Source organism: Bos indicus x Bos taurus, chromosome 22, assembly GCF_003369695.1.
Source record: "Bos indicus x Bos taurus breed Angus x Brahman F1 hybrid chromosome 22, Bos_hybrid_MaternalHap_v2.0, whole genome shotgun sequence".
NCBI classification, from domain to species: Eukaryota; Metazoa; Chordata; class Mammalia; order Artiodactyla; family Bovidae; genus Bos; species Bos indicus x Bos taurus.
Window position 1 is genome coordinate 30,463,992 of NC_040097.1, and position 24,140 is coordinate 30,488,131.

Genomic DNA, 24,140 nt, shown 5'->3' on the forward strand with positions numbered 1-24,140 from the left:
TTTCATGGAAGCTCAAGGAAATGCTATGCATCAGGATTTCAGCATTGTATTATTTTGTACAAGTATACAAGAGACTGTGAAAGACAGCCACCGTATTTCATTTCAACCTTCAATCCAGTGACTGCCAGTTGAGAACCTACTGTGTGTCAGTGTCCCTGACATGCAGGGATAGTGAACACCAGCTCCTGCCCCGTGATGAAGGTGGCAGTTAGGAGTTTCACCTCTGGTTAGAGCAACCTCCTCTTGAAGTCCAGAAGCATGTTTCAAACCTTCCATCCTTCCAGATATCTCCATGAAATGACATATACTTCATTTGAGAAAACAGAAAGTCTCAAGGGGCCTATTTCCAAGAGATTACTGGTCTCTTTAACCCATAAATCTTAACTCATGTGGGCTTTTCTGTCTTGCTTTTCAAAGATGTCCTAGAACAACAGAGCTATCTCAGTACAAACTCGACTAGCTGAAAAATGATAACACAAGGGTCACTTCACTTTTTTGCATTCAAGACAAGAAAATCCACTTAGAAAACAATCTCAAAGTGTTTCTGCACCCCCCTCCTGCTTTAAATATTTCAAATACTGAGTCACATTTACAGAAAGAAAGAGGGAAGAAAGAGGGAAAGAAAAGTGAGCAATGAAGGAAGAAAAGAAGGGAGAAAAACAGGGAGAGTAAACCTAGGGGAAAAAGGAAGGAAGAAAATTAGAAAAGAAAGAAAAGGAAAACTACTGTGTAGTAGAGACCTCCGGGACCAGAGGCGACCTTGGCCATCACCCAGGTTTGCTGGTTTACAAGGACCACGTCCTTTCTTCTTCTCTCTGTCAAAGAAATCTACCACTGTGGCTCCATCACTACCCACTGTCCCTTCCTATTGCTGCGAGGAACATTTTGCTTCCTTTCTTCCCACCATCTGGAACCCTCAACTAAATCAGAGGGCCTGACTTTTGGGTCCATTCTCATAAGAAAAATCTAAAATACTCTATATGAAGTAAGCCACATGGCGCAGGCGAACCTGGCGAGGCTTGCCCGTGAAATGACTTCAGGCTGGCAGCCCCCCAGCAACTCCACGTTGGCCCATCTCATTTAGAAAAAACCACTCTCTTACCTTAAAGGAAAGTAAAACCCTGGTCATGGTCATGTGAAAATATTTTATAGGTATCCTTTAGCAGGCTTTAAATGTTGAAACCTAAAAACAATATTTGCTGTTTTCTCTTTGAAGCTCTAACAAAGCCTTTGTTTTAGATTTACCTTGAGTGTGTGCAATAAGAGTTAATAATCAAATCCGTCCCAACCCCCACAAATGTTAAACAAAAAGATAAAAGAAATGCAAATAGCTATTGTCATGGAAAGTTAAAGTACCTGTCTGTATTTTTAAGTGAAAACTATTATCTCTATCAATCAAAATTTAAGAATACAATAGCGCTAATCACAGAAGGTGCTCTGACGGAGTTACTTTTCCTCATTTAAAAAAAGTATTTTTCCCCTTAAAAACAGAGCATAAAAGTCATATACTTACAATTAGATAAGGTATTTGTAATTTTATTATTAAAAACCTTCAGCAGCCTCACTGTTAATAAATGTTTCTAAGTCTCGAGACTGATTTGTACCTATGAAGATCCAAGTCCCTACATATTTTAATAAGGTTGATGAAATTTTATTTAAATTCTCAGTTTCCAACCTGCGGGGGAACAGCACACTCTTCTGTTGAAAAGAGTTACTCAGACAGAGGCAACAGTTAACTGGCAATGAAGACTCCTTTCCAACCCTGGACACAATTCCTAGTCTCTGAAATATCTTTACATAGGACGTATCTTCCCTTGGACGGCTCATCCTTCTTAACTGTGGCAATTTATTTTTGAAATTATCACACGATTTCTACCACCATTCCCCAGAATGATCAAAGGGCACAGTGTATGCCTTTTTCTTTTTCTTAATTCACTTTTAAAAAGACTGGATGAGACTCTGAATATCGTGCTTTCTAAAGACAGTACAGGAACAAAAACTAGCAAGACCCCAGATAGTAAAACAAACAGCTCAAGATTAAAATTCCTAGAGCAAACAGTTAAGCCAGGATGCCATTATGCAGGCTAAGCCTGGATGGATGTCTCCTCCACTGTGGGGCCAAGAGGCTGTCATCTTCCCCCCAGCAAGATCAGATTTCCTTCCCTCCCAACCGCCTCTCTGAGCAGCACGGCCAACATCTCCAGTGTGCTATTAATATCAATGAAGAGCCGATTCGATTTCCACTGAAGAAAACCCTTCCTATTCCGGCACAGACCTTCGGGGAGGACCCTGGCCTGGGTATAGACAATACAGCGGCAGAGTTTCACTGCTTTCTTACAGTTCGGTCTTGCACACTGTTTGAAAGCTTTTAGCAAACAATGGCAGCATTATCTCCAGGATAGTTACAAAACAGGATTAGGACAAAGAATAATAAAGCTGTTCTCTCTCTCTCTCTTTCTCTCTCTCCCTTTTTTGCCCCCCCACCCCAACCCCTAGTTCCCAAGAGCCTCTCTCTGCCAGTCGAACATTTCAGCCACATTTCCTAGGAGGCACCTGTACTTGTCTATTTCAACACCGCCAACAACTGACAAACGGCCCAGGAACCAGGATCAGAAAAGCGGCAAAGTAGCCTCTCAACATTTGGAAAACGAAACAAAAGTATGAGCCTTGGCTTCGCACACACTTACCCGTTCATGGTGAGGAAGGGAAGCTTTAAGGAGCCGGAGAGGCAATTTTCACACAACGGAAGAAAGTTGAGAGTTGGTGAAGGAGAAAGTGCAGGCGCTGGGAAGCCTGCGGGCTCCCGGGGCTCCAGGGCTGGCGGCAGTGTGAGCAGGGACTGAAGGTATGTGGGCTAAACACAACAAAAGCCACTGCCTTACTCTAGATTAAATATGCAGGAAGAGGCCCCTTTGCATAAACACAAACACTCAGCAAATGAATAACTGGCTCAATCAGACGCCCGCTGTGCCTTCTACCTGTCCTCTCTCTGACAGGAGACACCGCCTGTTCCAAGGGGACAAGGACTAAACAGGAGACAGTTAAACGTTCTGTTGCTATAATAACAATTAAAATGAATTGCATTCATTAGTAATTAAGAACTCACCCCCAGGTGGGGGGGTATAGGGCTGGGCTGGGCTGGGGTGGGGGGAATGCAGGGTTATCTCCAGCTACTCCAAAAAGAACTTGGCTTAAGACACAGCAGTGGAGTTTATTCAACGAGAGGTTTAAATAATCAACATATTTTTCAGCCACAGTTTAAGGTCAGAAATACACCTCTTGTTTCTCTGATTTGCCCCATTATAAACCAATCCTTGTGAGTCTGTACCTACAGAAAAATCTGTCTCATCTATGTATAAATATTTTCATATATAAAATATATACATACATACACAAATATGTACAGGCATATACACATATATGCTCTCACATATAATATTCATTCATATCTAATTAAAGAGGAAAAAAAAAGAAAAAGTATCCCTTTACACTGTTTATAGTTTACTAATGATTTAAGAAAAATAATTTGAGTCTTCCAAAAATACACCCCAAACGTCTGCCTTTCAAATGTCATCAATCCATGACCACTCATTTAAAAACATTACCCATATATTAGAAAGAATGCTTTTAACTGAGTGGCCTCAACCACTTATAATTTCAATTAAATAACATAATTACAGTCAACAATTTTCTCCATTTCGGCAGAAAATATGCCATACCTCAACATAATTTGTCCTTAGAACCGAGGAATTTAAACATGAGGAAAAACATGCGGGCGCTAGGAATTCACTACTGCATTTTCTCAGCTTATGGAGTTAACTCGCACTCACCTCTAACCTCTGACTGCATGTTCCAGCTACGTGTTGGTCTTAGTAACTTAATTATTTTTTAATAACTTTTGCAGTATTAAATGATTTCGATTGAGACATAAATAAGATTATGTTCGCCTACTTCCTTTTAATGCCACACATGACTTTGGGGGCAGATCTAACACTGCTGTTCTATAGGATGTATCTATATTATTATTGGACCAAAAAGAGGGTAGGTCACAGATTTTTCAGAGCCTCAGAGGATGCACCATAATTATGCCAGCTAAGGGAAATAACAAAGTGGCTTTCTATTTTCAAAGTGAGTTTTATTTTACTAACACCACGCTGTTTCCTAGCTATATCATTCTGCCCCAAAAGGAAGAGAATATTACTGAAAAGATTTTTAAAAATTGTGTCACAAACCAAAAAGCCAGTCTTAAACATGTATTACAGTATAACACAAAGAGAAAATCTGAAAATTCCCAAAGCCCCCCAAAATAAAACAGGTTCTTTAAGAGGGGGTCCCAAGGAAACTGAAGATGCTATTCCTTTCCCTGTTTTGTCTTGAAATGACCTTCCAAGTCAGGTGTTAGATAACCCACTTTCATAGACGATAGTGATCTAACCTTGATGCAAATAAACCATAGAACAAAATTTAATCAGTATATCACTGTGAGAAAAGCCTTTGTCCATCCCAATGGAGCTTCTAATGACTGTTTTGGCAGTTCTGGCGGGTAGTTATGCTTCCCAGCTCATCTATATCTCATACTGGTTGAGCAAGCTAATGGAAATGCTGTTAGTGGAATCCAATATTAATGCTCTGTATCGTGCAAACCTGGATGCAACTGAATATATTATACAATTATAGGTAGTATCTAATTCCATAGGTATTAGATACTGTCCTCAAAATTAATATTTTAATGAGGACAGTGAAATAAAGACGACAGTCCAGGTAAGGGATCCATGCATTGTGGCCCCAGCTAAGCTCTTTGCCGCCACAGTGCTGGATCCCCGAGCAAACAACACAGACGTAGGGACTGTGACAAAGATCCGTACGCAAGCTTCAGATGCTGAGTGACACATACTGATGCACAGAGTCAAAGATGTCATCCTCACACCAGTGCCACTCACTGTAAGCTTGAGAGAGAAAGAAGAGGGGAAAATGGGGGACGGGGGAGGAGTTGCAGTCAGACCTCCAGAAAATAAACAGGGTGTACAGTTTCAAAGGCTGCAGACACAGACATTTCATTGTTCAAGCCAATTATCAGTGGAAAATAATAACAACAGATGGATTCAGAGTCACTGACTTTTCATATGCACTTCATCTCGGCGGAACAGATGATGAAACGCGAGAGCTATCTCAAAAAGGCAAAACATCTTTCAGTAAAAGAACTCTACGGTCCAGATGGGGACCTTCTAAGGCTGCTGATTATCTTCTTATAATGTTGTAAGATAGACTTACTAAAACATTTCAAGAACTGATCAGATATGATGCGTACAATGGCTTCATTATTGGAAGGAGTTGCCTCAGACTTATGACTAAACCAGGCAGAGATTTCAATAAGGTTAAGACTCTTAAGTTTCCTGTTTTCTCATTGGGGACCGCAGGTTCCAACTAAAAACTGGAAATTTGTGCACAACAGGAGAATAAACCATCGCCCAAGGATCCCACATTTGTGCTCTTCTCTTGTTTGAGCAGAAGGAAAAGAAAAAAAGAGAGAGAGACAAACTGGGACTGTGAAAAGGACATTAAATTATTCTGAAGCATTCCATCACGATGGGAAAAAAGAGCTCCAAAGCAATTCCTTATTAAAAGCATTCAGTGATAAAATATCATCCTTTACTTACATTTAGAACATCTTAAATATTCCTTGCCACTGGTGACTGCAAAATATAATTTGCTTTCAGTAGGAAATAAATATAAATTTCAATGATGGTGTGAAAAACAGTTGCAATAAATGCCAAGCAAACACGAAGGCAAAAACCCACCAACCAACTCCACAGCATTCCCACTTAACTTAAATATCACCGAGTCAGACCTGCAGGTAAAATACAATAGGCAAACCACAACCTGACAACCTGCTACAAGAGAAAAAGTTAAAATCTCTCATCAGATAAACCTCATTCCTGGGATAACATGTAGCTGCACTGTCTGCATCCATCCGCCTGCCATCAGTTCTACCTTCCTGATTTTGCAAAAATCTCTGAATGGAACTAAAATGTGGTTGAAGTCACTGTGCTAAGAAAAAAGAAGAGTTAATCTCATTATTTACTAACATACTTAACATTTAAAAATATTTTTATGAACACACTGTTGACTTCACAAGTTTATAATGTAAGTAAAAAAAAAAAAATTTAAGAGCAAGGCTTTTCTTTCAAAGGACTCTGACAAAAGTAAATTCGTAGCAGAACATACAAGCATGAAGAAAATATCGCCAAGGGCCAAATTCTGCAACTGCTTTAAGAAGCAAACAAGAACACAAAAGATGTGTAATGCAACCATCTGGCTCGCCTCATACTTTATCAATGCCTCAACTTTCTCCCCCACCCCCTTAGCCAGCCCACACCAATGCCACAAAACCAAATGGCTTCACTTATGTTTCCTGCATGGCAAATTTACACAATGCACTCAGAATACAAAAGTTGGTTTTTACACATAAACTAGTGTCTTAACATTTGTCCTCACTTGAATGATTTTGTTATTACTTATTCAGTGCAGGCCTTCTTCAAAAAAACATGCAGAACCTCACTGTGATAAAGATGTCCACACCTGGATCCACCGGTTTAGGCTTAGAAGAATCCCCCAGAGAAACCCTCATCTCCACTATTTTGTGTTTTCTATGATAATCAGATACTAGATATAGACATCTGAAAAAAAGAACCCTAAAAATATCACAATTAAATCTTTACTTCTTTTCCCTTTTTGCTCTACATTGAAGGATGTCTCCCTAATTGATTATTTGAGATAACCAGACTCGCTTTTAGTCACTGCACTTGAATGTCAGCATGCCCAGTGCAATCTTTGCTTATTCTTTCAGCTCATTCTACACTTACTGAGCAACTACAGGGGTGTCAGGAGCTGGCTGGACAATGAGTGACCTAAATTGCCATTATCCCATATGATAATAGAGACTGCCTGCTACATGAAACCGAGAATGCCACATTTTATAAAAAATCTTTCACACCAGATAGGCTGAAGCATTGTATTTATGTACATACTTATCTGGGCAGGCAGATACACTACATTTGAGAAGTCGCGGCACATCTCTAAGTATCCAATTGCTTTCAAAGGAAGGAATTAAGACTTTCAACAAATCACTTTTGGGTAAAATCAATACAGGCCAACATAAGTGATTCTCACAAACAGGCAACGATTAAAAATCACAATAATTAGGAAAGGGTCAGCCTCACAGGCCAACTCCCCTTTCTGCTATTCCGCAGGGGCAGGCCCCAGGCAGGGATCCTGGGCCAGGAAGGAGCTCTTGGCCAGAATTAAGACGTGCATGGCGGGGGCCACATCTGGTTTATTTCTGCTTTCTTGCTGACAATGGGTTTTCCCCTGCGTCCCTCTCCACGTTCCAGGATAAGAAGGCCTCGGCTATTTTCTCAAGGGACTGATTTTCGGTTCCCTTGTGGGTTCTGTCTGGGACCACAGAGGCTCCTGGTCTGGACGCCCTGGTAATCTTAGGACACACACAGCGAATCCAGCCACTGGGTGAGGGATTCCGCTAATTATTTAAACCTGCAGTCACGTCTGGCCACCAGTTGGCAGATGCGGCTTGTGGCTGCCTACCAGGCCTTAGGTTAGCACAGCTGGAGCCAGATGACAAGCTCTCGAAGACATTCTTCTCGTGGCCACATCTGGCTCCTGGCGGCTTCCATCTGCGGTGAAACATTTTGTTTGGTTTTTCTGGGAAAGTTTAGGCAACAGATAAAATCAGTCAGATTAATCTTGACTGCATGCATTTCAGTTTGGGACAAAATATCAGAATATAAACTCCATGAAGGCAAGGACTTCATCTGTCTTGCATGTCGTATTTTAGTAGAAAACAGGAGTAACACATGGTCATTGTTCAATAAATACATATGGAATCAACACTATGAATCAGCATGTAAGTTGCATGAAAACAATCCTGTACTTCAATCCAGCACCTCTATCCTTCTATTGTACGTATAGCGGTAAACACTCCGGGTGCACGTAGCAAAGACCCTCAAAGTGGCTCCAAAGTTGCATTTTACTGCAGGCACACTGGGGGAGAAAGACACTCAAGTGCTCACACAGTCACTAAGGGTGGGAAGACCTCCCAGCGATCTTTCCTTGAAAATAACCCCTCTCAGTATTACCCACACCCTGACTTTATTAGCCCTTAAACTACAAAACTTGGCAGCTCTGTGCCCACAGTGCTTACAAGTGACCCGAAAGTAGAAACTTACCTTTTGGCCATCAGAGAAATGCCAAACGATGAGGCAACTTTCCCTGGCTCCTTTTCATTCCATTTCCTTTCCCATGCCACTCTTCCTGAAATCTCTGACATTCGCAGGTCCCAGATCCCTTCTATATTCAACTTTGACTTATCTTTTTTTTTTTTAAAGGTGTTTTTAAAATCAGTATAAGGCTTAAATTATGTACAACAAAATTCACCAATTTTATGTGTATGATTTCATTAGTCTTGACAAAAGCATACAATTTTGTAATCACCACTGCAATGTTACTGACATAGAACTTTCCCATTTTACACAGCTCACCATCTATCTGCACCCACTAGAAATAGACTCAGAAACGCTGGTATAATTTAGAGCCCTACGAGGCTCACCCTCTCAGCTCCTTAGCTGTAAAGGATTCTGACACATATAGGACACTGTGTTAATACTGACACTAGGGAACCTTTCATCCTCCCAACAGTAAGGCTCTGCTGAATGCCCCCAGAACCCGACAAAGGAGGAGGACATTTGGGAGGAGCTTGGCATGGCGGCTTACATGTGATGCTCCTTCCACAATACAGCAAGTTAACTTTCCTAAATCAAGAATGGCTGAAATAGGCAGATGACTTTGACAAGCTCAGCATATGGTCTTCAACGAAGCAAAGCTACTCAGAAGGGCACTGGCTGAAGCTGCTGCCTGAACCCCCTCCGGCTCCCATTTCTGTCACGGAAAGCAGCAGCGGTGGGGTGGGGGGGGTGGGTCTTCTCACCTCAGTCTAAGTGTCTGAAAGAAGCTCTAAGTCCACCCTGGGGAACTGGGGATTCTCATTACCTGGGGAAGGAACAGCTCACCTTGTAAAAAGGTGAGCCAGGGACACCCCTGGAATACCCCTAAAATACCTCTCCTCCCTTGTTCTAGATTTTTGCAATGACTTTAAAAGGGAGAGAACACCTTTCCACAACCCCACAATCACAAGGAGAGTTGAAGACAATCAAGGGAGAAGCAACACAACAGGATGCAAAAGATACCCAGTGGTCCTTAGCTAAAAAGAGGCTATACTGTTAAAAACAACCAAAAGAAAACAGAAAACAACAACAACAACAATTAAACTAGGGGAAAACCTTGGCGATAGTGGTGGGGGGTCAGGGTAAAGGTGGCAAGGCCCAGGATGTACAAGATGAGTATCTTTATTTCTTAATGCTTCCTTGGGCTGTTTCAGTTAAGACTCAGTATTCTACAGAATAGCGCTCCACAGTACTATTTAGTCTTAGACAACACAGACCTCACAAGAACAGATTCAAGTCCAAGGGTTCAAAACTAAGTCTGATGCTTACTGGTCTTGTGAATTCAGGCAAGTTATAACACTTCAGTTCTCTCTCCCTCAGTGTCCTTAGCCACTAAATGGGCTGAATGACAGTACATAATGTGCTTTTGAGGAATAAATGCATTAACATACAAAAGTGCTTCAAAAAAACGTGTCTGGCACATAATGAGTGATAAAGAAATGATAGCCACTGTTATTCTAACCAGGGATAATGTAACTAAATCTAAAACTTTCCATGCTTGATTTCTATCATCTCTACAAGCTGTTAATAATTTCTGGTTCTGTGCCATGCTACAAGCTAGAAGAAAGGAGAGAATGTATATCCAAGTTTAAACTTAATGACACAGTGCTAAAATAAAATCAAAGTATTTATTCTTCCCTCTCAATATTAGCTGGAGAACTGCAGGTTTAAGATCAGGGTCTCACCTTCCCCAGTGGAGGGTAAATCATTAGCTACAAGAGATCTACCATCCAAGCAAGATGCAACTGCTCAGCCCACCAGCAACCAAAAAGGACTTTGGGGTGATGTTTAAAGAAGGTAAGAGAAGAATCTGGCCTGAAACCCAGAGATACTGAAACACATTTTCTAGTACTTTTCAAGTCTGTGCATATAGATTCTGTTACTGATTTAAGATCTTAAACAGTTTGTTTATTTTTTAAATGCCTTTCAGCTCACCTTTAATAACATGTTTCTTTGACTTGGCTGAACTATGCCTCAGAAGAATTACAAGCGGGAATACGGCTGGGTGAAAGGTTCAGTGAACTAATCCACACCTGGTCCATGTAAAAAAAGAAAAAGAAAAAAAGGCTCATATTTTCCATATAGAAACAAGTCTCTTTATGTGAACCAGGCTTTCTTTTATTTAATTGCTAAGGCACTTTCCATACCACACAATCTTTCATGAGCTTCTTCAGTGGGTGGGGAAAAGGCCATGGGACCCCCACCCAGTCATACCAAGGAGCTTTACCAGGGATGATGATGATGATGATGATGATAAAGCACAAACCCCACTTAGAATAGAAAGTGATCAATTTATTTTACGAGAAATTCCTTGACCAAGATTTACCAATGACAAAAGACAAGGATGTTCTCCAAAAAACTGACTGGGGACCAAATAAAATGTCTTGTATCTTCACGATCAAAATTCAGGTTTCTTCTATAGCCATTGTATGACTCGGGCATTTCAGTGGGAGAAACAAGGCTTAGATGGGAAAAATCTCCGATGAGAGATAAGAGCAAACTCACTGTAGAGCTGAAAGGCACCTGTGGGGGGCCAGGGGAGGGGTCCAGTCAAGACATCCCCTCCTGGGAAGTGGATTCAGTGTGTGACTGAGACCAAGTGCGTGGTGTGGCCAGAAGCAGAGACAAGAACCTTTGACTCCCAGCAAGTGTGCAAAAGCAAACGGCTCCAATGGCTGTTGGAAACATCAACCATGCTAAAAGGAGATTCTGGAGCAGAATCCTGTGAACAGCAAGGGTGCAAGAATATGAACACAGGAATCACAAATGTCCTATAAATTGTGCCATCTTGTTGCTTCTGAACTTGAATCGAAACAAGCTAACTTTCTTCTAGAAAGTCATTCACTTCAGTGTTCCAGGCACCTTGTTTTCTTCCTCCCTTAGTTTTATTCTTAAGAAAATGCCTTTTAAATCAAGTCTAATTTAAGATAAGTGGAAAAAGAGATTTTTTCCTCTTCCGTAGATAAGAGCAGTCAAAGTAAAGTGGAAAGAACATTTCTCTAGAAGACAAGAGAGTGGTTTCTACTCATGGATCCACCAATGACTCTGCTAGAATTTGCTAAGTCCCTTCCCTTCTCCAGACCTGTCTCCTTCTTGGGAAAAGGGTGTTAACTCAGGGATGATGTTCAACTGGTACTCAGTGGTTGCGTGATGGAGCTGTTCAAATACTTAAATAGCTGTCTACAGGCTGGGAAACAGCCTTTGGCTCTCTGCCCCCAATCTCTCCAAGTGCACATTTGGCCACTACCCTCCCTAGGATCCTCAGAGGCCTGGAAGCAATGTCCTAGCAATGTGCCCAGCGCTCTGCCTGGTGTCCTTCCTGGGCGGCCGATGTCTGTGCTGTACCTTTTAGCCCTACTGACCAACAGCCCAGATGCTCCGAGAGGTCCTTTTCCATGGATATGATGTAAGGACCACGAAGACCAGCTTCTGGATGGAGGACAACACTACCTGGGTCCCAGTGAGAGATGGGAGTCCTAGAACAAGCAGAACAATACACCTACGATGGACCTACCTTCCTCCCCAAGTTACTTTCCCCACTTGGAGCACAGAGATGTGGGCCTGCAGTCAGGAGGCAAATCCGTGGAATCTTAAGGCAAACCTTAGGGCTAAATTAGATTGCAAAACCTAGAAAGAAATTTATCATTGTGAAACAGCTCTAAGTAAAATCCTGAGCTCTGAGGGAAATTACGAACATGTAATCAAATTATATTTACCATGGAAATTTCTAATAGCTCAGACTTTCAACTCAGCTTTTACAACTCTTTAGGAGAAGAAGTAATTCTCTATCCAATGTTCCAAATTTCTACAGCAGAAGTGAGGCATTAAACACAGTGAAATGTACAAGAACACAAAAAAATTCCCATTATTATCGTTTCCTTCAACCCCGTGTGCCTTCTTTGCCACCATTACTCAAAAGTCACTCCAACTTCTTGCTGGCTGACATGACGCCATGCTGTCACTTGATCAGGTGTGGGGTACCACATGGTATGAATAAATACTTATCCACAACCGCATATTAAATGGGAATTCGCAAAGGCAAGCTCTGGAGACAAAGACGTTTCTATATAGAAATATTAACTAAGAATTTGAGTAAATGGCCTCACCGGGAAAAAAAAAAAAGTTCTGAAGTAGCAATATAAACTATATTTAATAGTAACAAAAAATATTTTCCTTTTGGGAAAGCAATTTGGGCTTCTAAAAGTTACTGCCTTCCACGTGACTGAATTCTTCCATTTCCTAAAACACAGATGCTAGGCCCCCCAATTCTACCTTGTGAGAGTCCACTTTTTAGACCTGTCTTCTCCCAAATATAATACTCAAGTAAAAAATGATTTTGAGGCTTTTTTTTCTCCCCCACCAACAATTGTTATTTTCTTAAGCGTTTGAGTATCACAAGTCCCAAAGAACATATGTTCCCAAGGAAGGGAAAAAAAACGGGCTCTAGAACTAATACACAATGAAAAATAAATTTAAAGCAGCCTTCTGGTCTGACATAAGAATATAAAAATGATATGAGCAAGAACAGCTTAGTTTACATACTTTTCAGTCACAGCTGCTGCTCTAAAACCACAATACCTTTAAAATGACATTTTAAGGAAACAGATACAGCAAGGCTGCAGCCGTAGCTGGATGAAGCTAATGCTGAATTCAAGGGGCTTCTCTTTTTATGCACTTACTTTATATAACCCTGCACACTGGCACAATTAAGAGGAAAAGAGAGAGTCACTTTTAAATAATGTCATGATAAATCAAGAGAATAACAAATAGTTTTTACCCAGTAAGATTCTTTTTTTTTTTCTTTTTCCTTTAAAATCACCATACTCAGACATCAAAATGGAGTTTCAGGGACAGAAGGAACAAGTCACTTCTTCTTGGTTAATATTTAATTGGGTGCTAAAGATTCCTTGGAGAGACCTCTGCACCTCCAGTGACAAGGCGCACAAGAGGCTCCTCTCTCTGTAAGAGATTCAGGCCCTTCCCTGAATAAACGAAAATAACATACAATTAAATCAGACTGTTCAATTAATAAATTACTTCGGTGGACCTCACAGGCCAAGTCCTATTTAATTACATAATTTAAAAAATATTTGCACATTGCAATCACCGAAATTGGCTTTGAGGTTTCATAATACACACTTAACACTTGAGTTAGAGAACAAATTTATTTAATAAATGCAGGCCTAAGAGCTAGAAGGCCATACCACTCACATTGCAAAATCACTTAGCACATCCTCAGAAAAAGCAAATAAACTTTTCCACTATTTAGACGTGGGCTGCTGTTGAATGTCAGGAGAGGTTGGCTGATTTTCTTCTGCATTTTCTCTGTCATGTATTGCCTGTAAATCTGACCATTTTGAGAGGTAATTAGAATAGAGCTAATGGACAAAATGGTTCCAGTTAAAGATAAATTAAAGATAAACTAAGGTGGAAGATGTCAAGAACCCGGTAGTAAAACCCTCTTCAGAGTAAAACAAAGAGAAGTCGTATTACTGCCCCATTTTTCACTTCTTAGAATCCCAAAATACACCATAAATTAACAAGGTTCCTGAGTGTAAAGACGCATTCCATTAGGGAAGAACACACAAATTTAGGGGTGAGAAGGACATTCGTAAAAAGGATAGAATTACATGGTGTCCAAAAAGAGGGCAGAGACATTTTAAAGTGACTGTATTTCTTACAGTTGTATTGGGGTCAGTGATACTGCCATTAAGTGAATTTTCTAGAAAACCACTTGACCACACTGGCACCACAACTTGTTTAGCCCTCACATTTTGATGGAAATCGTTGTCAGACACATATACTTTCAATAACCATTGCAAGCTTAATATCCACCATGTCCTCAGAGCTTTTGTGTGAAGCTAATAACTCTATTTATACCGAAAGCCACCATAACAATGCTGTTTTTTTCATTTGTGGGTCTTCCCAACCTGCTAAGCCTCCACGTGCCTGTTCTGCTTTGCTCCCCAAAACATCCAACTTACTGCCAGTTAAAAAGGTATCCAAAACTCTGAAACTTAGAGGATTTAAATAACACTTAAGGAAGAGATTTTGGTGAGACTTTGAAATCTCTCTTACAGAACAAAATTAGGAGATTCACTTCTCAGTCCCCAAGTCCCCTTTACTCTCTTCCCTTACACAAATTTCTGGAAAGCACTGGCTACACTGGCATTCTCCATGGGTTCACCTCCCACACCTCCCTTGGTCCTCACCACGGCTCTGTTGCTAAGGTTACTGAGTTTTAAGTCTCTCCTGATTTGGTCCGTTGGCCAACTCTCTCTTCTCAAATCCTTCAGCTCTCCAGCGGTCCGCCCTAGGCCCTGGCCATGCATTAACCGCCAGCTTCTTCAGGTCCCAACAAGTCCCCCTTCCACACCCCATGGAATGTCCCCACCATCCACCCAGTAAGTGAGGCCAAACATTACCGAGGCAGCTTTGATGCCTCCTCTGCCATATTCAATAACCAAATCCGTTCATTTATATTTTTCCTTTTCTTCATCCCGACCAAGATTACCAGCCCATACAAGAGAGCCTTATGTCAACTCCTACAATGGCCTTCTGGGTTTTTTTTCCTGCCTTTGTATTTAGTATCCTCAAAACAATCTATATGGAAGACACCTGATCTTCTAAAATGCAACTCTACAAAGTTTTTTCTATTCTCAGATAGTTCCTTCACTCTCATCTTACTATTTTGACACTGGGAGGGATGTCAAAATTGATGGAGCAGTTTAATGCCACAGATTTCCCAGATGCATATTCCACCTCTGCTTTAAAAGTTCTTAGAGTCCTGAAGGCCAGGAAGCCAAGGTGAAATGTACAAAGGTACTCAGAACACCTTTCGTGTTGGTGGCCCTGCCTGACTGCACCTCTTTCTGCTGACTTTCATTCTACCATCAACAGGCACTGTAATAACATATAACAATGCATACTCTGCAGTCTCCCAACCCAGAGTCTTGGCACAGATCACCCATCACTCTGTCCTGCTTCTCCTAGACAGGGCTCACCTGTCCCAAGTGACTCACGCATAAACAAGTGCCACTTCCTCCAAGAAGTATTCTCTGTTCTCTCTTGAGATCTATGAGCCTGTGACTGGTTCCATTTGAATACACTGTTTGTTCTAGTATAGCAATGATTTCATTTTATTACAGTGCTTTGTCTAATCAATAGTTTTGCCTGGTAACCTGGATGATCATTCTATTTAAAACCACTTCATATATCTCCTTTAAAAAATGTTTACTGAGGCATAATCAACATACATTATATTAGTTTCAGGTATATACCTCATCTCTACTTGAACGAATAAAGTTGATGAATTCTACAAACAAAGGCAATGACAACAATTCTATGGTTCCTTCATAAAATGGCCTCTTCTCTTTAATTCCTCTGCACACTAAAACTGTTCAGCAAGGTGACATCAAGCAGATCACATCTGTGTAATATTTGTTCAAAACACTGAAGATACTAGAAATGTTATCATGGATGATAATTATGTGAATAGCTGAGATATAATCTGGACAAAAAATCCTATGTTCTGTTGAAGTAACATCACCTTACTATTCATAATACACTGCAAAGGAAACAGGATGAGCAGGGAAGCTATAAGGATTTAATCAAATAGACTTCTTATAAATAAAAATTGAGATTCACTATCCACCAAAATGCAATTACCCTCCCCCTACTGACAATGTCCTAATTTAGACTCTGCACACAAAAAGCTTTCAGGTTATAAGACAGTTTTACATTAAGGTCTTAGATGAACCTCAATGCCATTCACTCTTCCGGATCTGTCATTTGCTAAACTTCAGCTTTAATTATATCATCACCTATCCCACCTCCAGCAGCGCAAACTTTACAGTCAATCTTCAAAACACTGGTAAAGGAACAGCCATGATGGGTCAAAACTGAGAACTGCTATCTTTGGCAGATTTGGTAATGGTGTTAAAACAAGAATCCTGGTGGCACCAGTCAACAATAGCCTCAGACTCAAGAAATGGCATCACTTAAGTGATGAAAGGATAAAAGCCAACCTCTGGAAATGAGAAATGACCAGATGGGCTATGAACAACAAATAAGGCAACAGAACATTCTGTCTGGGATTGATACTTTCAGAGACCCGGAAATAAAAATGTCAGAGAAAGATGTGTCACATAGGAGGAACTGGATGAAGGTGATCAAAAGATATAAATTCCCAATTATAAGACAGACAGCTACCAAGGAATGTAAGGCACAACATGATAAATATAACTAAAACTATAATATATTATGGAGAAGGCAATGGCAACCCACTCCAGTACTCTTGCCTGGAAAATCCCATGGACAGAGGAGCCTGGTGGGCTGCAGTCCATGGGGTCACTAAGGGTCGGACATGACTGAGCGACTTCACTTTCACTTTTCACTTTTATGCATTGGAGAAGGAAATGGCAACCCACTCCAGTATTCTTGCCTGGAGAATCCCAGGGACGGGGGAGCCTGGTAGGCTGCCGTCTACGGGGTCACATAGAGTTGGACATGACTGAAGCGACTTAGCAGCATCAGCAGTATAATATATTATATATGAAAGGTGTCAAGAAGTAAATCCTATGAATTCTCATCATGGAAAGTTTTTTTTTTCTACTTCTTTAATTTTTATCTATATGAGATGATAGATGTTCCCTATATTTCTTATGATAATCATCTCATGATGCATGTAAGTCAAATCATTACGCTTGTACACCTTAAATGTACACAGTGCTGTATGTCAACTATATCTCAATAAATGTGGAGGAAAAATGCAAGTAAATACTGATACACATAACAAAAATAAACACTGTGTGGTTTACAGTGTAATAAGAGGTAACTTTTAAAATTCAGCTCTATCCCTATCTATGTACATCAATGCCCCCATTGACCTGGCATCACCAACAGGTCACAGGCAAACTGTTCCAGCACCACTTACTGGTTGTGTGGCCTTGAATAAATCAATGGACTCAGGATCTGGGCTTCAGTTTCTTAACACTCAAAGGACAGAGTTGAACTAGAACTAGATGTTACTAAGGGGTCCTTCCAGTTTGAAGATTCTATGAATACATCACATTCTGAAGAGCAGAAAGTGTACATATAATTTATAACTTTTAGCATTTACATATGCACTAATTTGTATAACATTTTCATTTATATTCCAGAAATGCTATCTATTCCTGAGATACATACAATTCATAAATTATACAGATTTCAAAAAAAGTTATATACACGTATTTTCTTTTGTTAAATTTGTTAATTGAAAAGACATATTCAACATATTGTTTAGTCCTGAATATCAATTTTTTTTTTCTTTTCCAATGCTGAAGTAATTCCAGTGCCTACAGGGACAGAGGCTCACATTAATGAGTAGAGAAGCCCAGAGTAGAATGACAAGTTCTAGCCCAGGCCCCAGCTAAAAGGAGCAGCCACTCCACTGTGGACCCAGTGTTGTTCTACTTTTTCCACAAAACCCAGAAACCCAGACCGTTTCAGGTATAATCTATTGATATTCAAACATTGGAAACCAACACCAACTCAACCGGCCTGAAGCTGTCAGACTGCACACTGCCTGAAGGTGTGCCATCTTCTGTGACTTTTCAACCTGAAAACATAAAGCATGCAGAAGCCAGAAAGAAGGCCTTAGGACAGTTCAGACCACTGGGTTTAGTGTAAGCAAGTCAGAACACCACCACCAGCCTGGGACTTGCAGCTTCCTTTACTCGGAGTGCCCATAATACAATTTCCTACAAAACACATTAATTTTTATGAAACGTCTGTGAGGGGTTTGGAAGATCACCCCTGGTAAATGAATTCTTTGTGCACCAAATATCAGGTGGACTTTAACATTTCAGGATAAGAATGTGATGATTTTTATTCTGCTGACAGTGGCCAATAGCCCTGAGTGTATTCAAAATAGAAAACTGCTTTATTTAGCAGCAATACTGCTCTATTTCCTGCTTTCAAAAAGGAGGAAAACCCTTCTCTTTTTATTATACTGTTTGTTTGTTTGTTTTAATGTTAATACTAAGCAATCTGGCACACATCAGCAGGAAGAGGCCAATCGTACATGGAATATATCACTACCCTCATCTTCAAAGCATAATGAAATGTGATCTTCTACTATCAGATATTACCTTAAAACCAGTGCTATGGTGCAAAGGAGAAGCACTGCTAATAAGAAGGAGTCTGTATTCAGGAAGGCTGCCTTGTACTATCCAATGAATTCAAGGGGGGCGGGGGGAAATTCATGAGCAAAAGCATAAAAAGAACACTACATGGAAAACAACAGTCCAGTGATACCTGTAATCGGGCTTTCGATGATGCCCCCAAACAGCCAGTAGCAACGTGGGTTTTGAGTTCTCCCTATGATGGCTGTGATGGCTACAGTAAGGTGATGGCACTCTGGCTTGTAACACAAAATGTATAACAGTTATTCACAAGGGAGGGAATGTATTTTTAAAGGTGGAAAAGAGTAAATGAGAATTTGGAGTGAGGGATTATAGCACATGATTTCAGTTTGTCTAAGTAAAAAGTAACAGAGGCTTCCTCTTTAAATTATCTGCTTTGAGAAAGCCTTTCTTGTCACGTTCTCTAGGCATATGTCTTAGGTGGGTAAATATTGGGATAAATTTTAAGCAAATTTCTAAACTCCATGTGCAATTGAGAGGAAAGGGGAAATCAAAGGATGAAGAAGTGTAGGAAGTTGGGTTGTATGAAGCTGTCTGGTACAGGAGGGGAATGAATTTTAAATCTGGGTTGACTCCCAGGAAAGACAGAAAGAGGTGATAAAGCCACCCTAGCAGCAGTGGAAGTCAGAAGAAAAGGGATAATTAAAGCAACACTTCATGTGTCCCAACATGACACTGTTCTTATTCCCATTTAACAGATAAGGAAGCTAAGAACGTGCAAGATAACAAGGCCCAAGTCATACAGCTAATAAATAGTGTGGCACAGATTCAAATCCCACTGTCCTTTCTAAAATGCAAGATCTCAACCACCATGCTTTGCTGCCTCCAAAACTTGGAGGCCACAGGCAAATATTGAACAAAAGCAGGTAAGGACCAAAAGGGAAGTGAGAAGAGAAAAAGGATGCCTTCTTGTAAAGACTGAGTCCTCTTAAAGGAGGAGGAATTGAATGGGAAGAAATGACAGCCCTGCTGTCACTCCAAGGAAAGAAGTGAGGCAGACTCATGTACTGAAGCAGGTTTGCCAGCTGCAACATGAAGGTCACCTGCTCTCCTTCTCAGCTGGCCAACTGCAAGAGAATTGGACTATGTTTAAATATGTACTCATAAATCATGACATCTAACCATCAATTTCTCAAAGTTATAAACAGATGGCCGACTATAAAGGGAAGTTCAATTCTACCATATGTAAGTGTGCACACATGCATGTATGTATTTAAACATACATTAACTCTTGAGAAACCTGTATGCAGGTCAGGAAGCAACAGGTAGAACTGGACATGGAACAGCAGACTGGTTCCAAATAGGAAAAGGAGGACGTCAAGGCTGTATATTGTCACCCTGCTTATTTAACTTATATGCAGAGTACATCATGAGAAACGCTGGGCTGGAAGAAGCACAAGCTGGAGTCAAGATTGCCAGGAGAAATATCAATCACCTCAGATATGCAGATGACACCACCCTTATGGCAGAAAGTGAAGAGGAACTAAAAAGCCTCTTGATGAGAGTGAAAGAGGAGAGTGAAAAAGTTGACTTAAAGCTCAACATTCAGAAAACTAAGATCATGGCATCTGGTCCCATCACTTCATGGGAAATAGATGGGGAAACAGTGGAAACAGTGTCAGACTTTATTTTTCTGGGCTCCAAAATCACTGCAGATGGTGACTGCAGCCATGAAATTAAAAGATGCTTGCTCCTTGGCAGGAAAGTTATGACCAGCCTAGATAGCATATTCAAAAGCAGAGACATTACTTTGCCAGCAAAGGTCCGTCTAGTCAAGGCTATGGTTTTTCCAGTAGTCATGTATGGATGTGAGAGTTGGACTGTGAAGAAAGCTGAGTGCTGAAGAACTGATGCTTTTGAACTGTGGTGTCAGAGAAGACTCTTGAGAGGCCCTTAGACTGCAAGGAGATCCAACCAGTCCATTCTAAAGGAGATCAGTCCTGAGTATTCTTTGGAAGGAATGATGCTAAAGCTGAAACTTCAGTACTTTGGCCACCTCATGTGAAGAGTCGACTCATTAGAAAAGACTCTGATGCTGGGAGGGATTGGAGGCAGGAGGAAAAGGGGACGACAGAAAATGAGATGGCTGGATGGCATCACCAACTCGATGGACATGAGTTTGAGTGATGTCCGGGAGTTGGTGATGGACACAGAGGCCTGGCATGCTGCAATTCATGGGGTCGCAAAGAGTCGGACACGACTGAGTGACTGAACTGAACTCAAGTGAATGTCATACAACATACTGAAGACAAATTGTATCTGAAAATCTCAAAATACATCTAATCTATATCACTCTTTTGATAATTACATTCAGCTCTTTCAAAATCAGGTGCATATATATGTTTATATTTTTATTGTCAAGATACACAAACATTTTTCCCAGCAATGTATTAAAAAGCAGAGACATTACTTTGATGACAAAGGTCCGTATTGTCAAAGCTATGGTTTTTCCAGAAGTCATGTATGGATGTGAGAGTTGGACTATAAAGAAGGCTGAGCACCAAAGAATTGATGCTTTCAAACTGTGGTGCTGCAGAAGACTTGAGAACCCCTTGTACTGCAAGGAGATTAAACCAGTCAATCCTAAAGGAAATCAAACCTAACATTCACTGAAAGGACTGATGCTAAAGCTCAAGCTCCAATATTCTGACCAGCTGATATGAAGAACCAACTCATTGGAAAAGATGGTAGGAAAGACAAAGGTCATGAGGAGAGGGGGATGACAGAGGATCAGAAGGTTGGATCGTATCAACTCAATGGACATTAGTTTAAGCAAACTTCAGAAGATGGTGAAGGACAGGGAAACCCAGTGTGAAGTCCATGGCGTCACAAAGAGTCAGACATGACTGAGCAACTGAACAACAACCTCCATCTGCTGCTGTCTGAGTTTCTTTGATCTGAGCATCAGCCTAAGAATCTCTGATCAGCTGGAACATGACTTACTGATCCACTTGGTTACAATGGTTGAAACAGTTGGAATGGTCAATCTAACCAAACACTGCAACCTCCTTTAACAAAGTCTAGACCTTCCAGTACTCTTGCCTGGAAAATCCCATGGACGGAGGAGCCTGGTGGGCTGCAGTCCACTGGGTCGCGAGGAGTTGGGCACGACTGAGCGACTTCACTTCGACTTTTCACTTTCATGCATTGGAGAAGGAAATGGCAACCCACTCCAGTGTTCTTGCCTGGAGAATTCCACGGATGGGGGAGCCTGGTGGGCTGCCCAGAGTCGCACAGAGTCAGACACGACTGAAGCGACTTAGCAGCAGCAGCAGCAGCAGACCTTTCAAACATCACAACACTAAGCTGCCCCACGGTATCAAATATTGGGATTACAAAAACAGCCAGGAAAGCCATTACAAAATGACAATAAGCATACAAATATAATTCTTTTAAATGTAAAAGAAATAAATTCTTCAATCGAAAGACACAGACTAGCTAAATGAATTTTTTAAAAATCCATCAATAATCTGCCTGCAAGAGACTCACTTTAGATGTAAGACACAGAGACTGAAGGTGACAGGATGGAAAAAGACATTACATGGAATGGATACCAAAAGAAAGCTTGGAAAACTATACTTATATCAGAAAAAAAAAAGACTTTAAAACAAAGACTGAAGTAAGAGACAAAGAAGAGCACTGCATAAGGATAAAGGAGTCGATTCAACAAGAGGATATAAAATTTGAAAAATTTTATGCACCCAATATAGGAGCACCTGAGCATATAAAGGTGACATTAATAGATAGCAATAGAATAGTATTAGTAGGGGACTTAATATTTCACTTTCATCAAGGGATAGGTTATTTAAACAGAAAATCAATTAGGAAACATTGACTTCAGTGATACATTAGACTAGACGAACAGATATTTATAGAACATTCCATCCAAAAACAACATAATACACATTGTTGTACAAGTGTACATGGAACATCTTCCAAAGATAGGTCATACATTAAGCCACAAAATAAGGCTTAATAAATTTAAAAGGATTTAAATTATATCAAACATATTTTCCAACTAATTTACATGATATAAAACATCTTTTCCAACTATAACAATTGAAACTAGAAATTAACTATATAAAATAAACTGGAAAATCCCCTAAATAGGTGGAGATTACACAACATGCCACTGAACAACCAATGGATCAAAGAAGGAATCAGAAAATACAAAATATCTTGATACAAATGAAAATGTAATATACAATTTTATGAAATGAAATTTATGAAATGCAGCAAAAGCAGTTCTAAGAGGAAAGCTCATAGCAATAAATGCTCACCTCAAACAAAAACGTCTCAAATAAATAGCTTAACTATACACCTCAAAGAACTAAAAAAAAGAACAATTAAAGCCCAAAGTTTGTTAGCAAGAAGGAGATTTTTAAAATCAGAGCAGAAATAAAAAAAATACTGACTTAAAAGAAAATAGAAAAGGTCAATGAAACTAAGAGCTAGATATTTGAAAAGATATAATTTTTTTAATGTCAAATTTTCAGCTAGGCTCACCAAAAAAAAAAAAGAGAGGGGGGGGCGGGGGGGGGGGGACTCAAAATCATAAAAAAAAAATGTTACAAATCATACCACAGAAATACAAAGAATTCTGAGACAATTAAAAACAAATTAGAACACCTAGAAGAAATAGATACAATCCTAGAAACACACAATCTATTAACACTAAATAATGAAGAAACTGAAATTCTGAACTGATTAGTTACTAGTTAGGAGATTGAAGCAGAAATCAAGTACCTTCCAGCAAATAAAAGTCCAAGATGGCTTCACTAATGAATTCTACCAAACACTCAAGGAAGAATTAATACAATCCTTCTTAAATTCTTCCAAAAAAGAAGAGGGAACCCTTCTAAACTCATGTTATGAGGCCATCATTACCCAGATACTGAAAGCAAAAGGATGACAAAAAAAAATTACAGGCTAATATGGCTGATAAACAAAAATCCTCATAAAATGTTAACAAACCAAATTAAAATTCAACAATAAAGGAATTCCCTTCATTATCATATGGGATTTATTCAGAGGATGAGAGGATGGTTCAAGGTCCACAAATCAATGTGATAAACTACAAAATGAAGAACAAAAATCAAATTACCATCTCAACAGATGCAAAAAAATGTATTTGACAAAATTCAATATCTATTCATGATAAAATATCTCAACAAAGTGGGTTTAAAGGGAATATAAGAACCTAATAAAGGCCATATATGACAAGACCACAGTTGATAGCATATTTGATGATTGAAAGCTAAGAGCTTTTCCTCTATGATCAGGACCAAGACAAGGAAGCCCATTCTCACCAATTTTATTCAACACAGTATTAGAAGTCCTATTAAGCACAAAAACTGGGTACGAAAAATAAATAAAAGGCATCCAAATTGGAAAGGACAAAGTAAAACTGTCACTATTTGCAGATACCTGACACTACACACGAATGAAATGAATGAAGTTGCTCAGTCGTGTCCGACTCTTTGTGACCCCATGGACTGTAGCCTACCAGGTTCCTCCGTCCATGGGAATTTCCAGGCAAGAGTACTGGAGTGGGCTGCCACTTCCTTCTCCAAGGGATCTTCCTGACCCAGGGATCAAACCTGGATCTCCTGCGTTTCAGGCAGGCACTTTACCCTCTGAGCCACCAGGGCTCAGT

At 40.1% G+C, this 24,140-nt stretch overlaps 1 protein-coding gene across 12 annotated transcripts in view; it reads right to left on the reverse strand.

Moving 5' to 3' along the window:
- FOXP1 (forkhead box P1) overlaps positions 1-24,140 on the reverse strand; it is a 627,798-nt gene that overhangs the window by 343,701 nt on the left and 259,957 nt on the right. For 2 of the 12 annotated variants that reach the window (XM_027523930.1, XM_027523933.1), the window contains exon 5: positions 10,233-10,330. The exons of 8 other annotated variants lie outside the window; for them this stretch is intronic. The gene's annotated coding sequence lies outside the window, so the exon portion shown is untranslated. Of the gene's footprint in view, positions 1-2,687; positions 2,837-10,232; positions 10,331-24,140 lie in introns of those variants that run through there. 2 more of the 12 variants (XM_027523935.1, XM_027523936.1) reach the window with 1 other exon arrangement.